The sequence below is a fragment of the Desmodus rotundus genome, chromosome 11 (genome assembly GCF_022682495.2).
Source record: "Desmodus rotundus isolate HL8 chromosome 11, HLdesRot8A.1, whole genome shotgun sequence".
NCBI lineage: Eukaryota > Metazoa > Chordata > Mammalia > Chiroptera > Phyllostomidae > Desmodus > Desmodus rotundus.
In genome coordinates, this window is record NC_071397.1 from 52,525,183 (window position 1) to 52,527,713 (window position 2,531).

The 2,531-nt window shown below is 38.1% G+C and overlaps 1 pseudogene; it reads right to left on the minus strand.

Moving 5' to 3' along the window:
- Window positions 1-1,264: 1,264 nt before the first annotated feature.
- LOC112297434 (small nucleolar RNA SNORA48) lies at window positions 1,265-1,408 on the minus strand (annotated as a pseudogene).
- Between the last annotated feature and the right edge of the window lie 1,123 nt (window positions 1,409-2,531).

Below are 2,531 nucleotides of genomic sequence, written 5' to 3' on the forward strand. Positions count from 1 at the left end.
AAAAATTTGAAGAAGTATTGCCCTGAAATAAATTTCAATTTATGCTGAACAATTTTTAATGCATGCTATTTTGCTTCAAAGTGCAAGTGTGAGTAAATTATGTATGGTGGCTTCTTCTTGCTTAACACCTCTTGTAAAAGAAGAAGATTTTGTGGCCCACATTTGGTTAGTCCCATTCACTCCTGTTTGCTAGTGGTAAACTGGAGGGACATCCCACAGTTCATCAGAGAAACAAGTGTGCTCCGTTCCCAAAGCTGGGTGGCAGAGCCAGTCACGGTGCGCACTGCGGTTTTAGTGCAGCCGCTCGTCTTCGGGCCGTCGGGGGTGAAATGCTGACTGAGCTCTGCACTGGGGCCGTCGGACGCTTCGTGGATGGTAATTAAATAAAGGCAGTTCTATGGTTTTGTGGAGTTAAGCCAATATCTGATGCACTCTAGAAGTCTCTTCTAGGAAGCTTTTACTTTGAACCTTACATTTTGGAAGAAGTACATTGTGTATTTACTGACTGACCTGTCATTAAAAGAACACTTTCTAGTGTGATCCTTGAAGATACACACTTCTGTTTTCTTGTGATAAGTCAATGTCCAGTTCACTTAGCAGAGAAGCAGGGCTACCCTTTGGAATGTTAGGTTTCCCCCCCTCAAGTTGTGTGGTCAGTTACTATTTTTGAAGCACAACAAAAGTGTTTAAACAGTAAATAAAAAGGACCCAAAACAGAAGTGCATTTAATTTGTGTCATTTTTCACTTTTCCTTTGGAATTCAATGCCCTAGTTTAAGAGTGAGTGCACATATACTACAGTAGAGAATGGATAATTTTTTTCTTTATACTTATTTACATATGCTCATTTTAATAGTTATAAGCTGTGTCATTGGTAAAAAACATGTTATAGACCAACACTGAGGCTAAAACCTATGGCCCCAAGGCCAAATGCCACACCCTGCCTGCACCTATTTTTGTAATTAAAATTTTAATGGAATCGAGATCATTTCTTTATATATTGTCTGTAGCTCCTTTCTTGCTACTATGGCTGAAGGGAATGGCTGTGACAGAGACTATAAAGACCCACAAAGTGTAAATTATTTACAATCTCATCCTTTACAGAAAAAGTTTATTGACCCATGGACTAGCAAACGAAAGAAATATACAAGTTTTTTGTTTGTTTTTGTAGTATGTATAAATGAAAAAGGATAAAATCTGTATTATATGAAATGATTTTATTTTCTTTCTCAGTGAAGAATATTTGCATCATTGCTCTAATATTTTTATGTGCCCCAGGCATGAAACAGCTCTGGCCGCCAACACAGGCACCAAGCCAGGATGAACTAAGGCTGTGTGTCTGCTTTGCCTCTGACTGATGTAAGAGTAACACCATCAACAAGGTGTCTCCTTGCCCATTGCCAGGGGCTTTGCTTTAAATTTTTAAAAGTCTTAATTTCCTCTAGAAGCAGCTTTTTGCTTGGATGCAACTCTGTATTTAGTGTCAGGTAGATAGTTAACAAGTCAGTGTCTCTTCAAAGATAAAATATTTTCTAAGCCATTCTGTGAGATTCACATAGAAGGGAAATTGGAATATAGGGTTTGGGTGAGTCCGTGAAGTGGCTTCTAACCATGCAGCTATTATATGCCTGAAAACTGCATAATCTGAGCTTAGCCTGCAGGCCCCTACCAGCCTGACGTTGGGAGGCCCCCAAACCTCTAACTGCATCCTGGCTGTGGCTTCATTCTCTCTATCAGACTGTTTCCAGTGGCTGTCTCATAGATAGACCCTGGCCCTTTTTTGTTTTACTCTGTCACATTTACTTTCCTAAAAAAAAGGGAAAAAATAGCACGTTGGTTAAATTACTTTTAATGTTTCAGTTTTTATAGTTAACAACTAAGTTTAACTATATTTAGTGGTTCAATAGTTGCGTGTGCACACCCACGTGCATATATACACATGTATGACTAAGGAAAGCTATTAAGATTGTGAGGTAATGTACTTTCCAAAATTTAGCTCTTCTATGAAACATGTAGCAGAAGGATAATAGATAATGATGCAATAGTTAACATTACTATTTTCAAAAATTGAAAAGGAATCATCACCCAAAGCCAGTTTGGCATTTTCCTATATGACATCCTATTAAGGGCTCTGAATCGCAGTTATGCAGTTCTATGAATTTAAATCCAACAGAGATGATGTAGCTTTCACACAATTTTCTTCAGTTATAAGAACCATAATCATTGCAATGGGATGCCTTAAGCCTGGGTCACTTAAATCATTTCTGAATACCGCAGGTGCTCTTCAGGGACATGCAAGACGGGGAAGGCACCTGTTGCTCATTGTATCTGTCACTCATAGACTTAGTGCAGGTCAGTGTGTTCAGGATCGGTTATGGGGAAGAATATGAAAATGTTACAACTTGGCAAGTGCCCTAAAATATAAGTGTAGAGAAAAATATTTTTAAAGGTTAAGTAGTGTAAATTCATGAAATATTTAGACATTCTCTCAATGTTAGTTTTGAGAAAGTAACTGAATGGGATATAAAAATG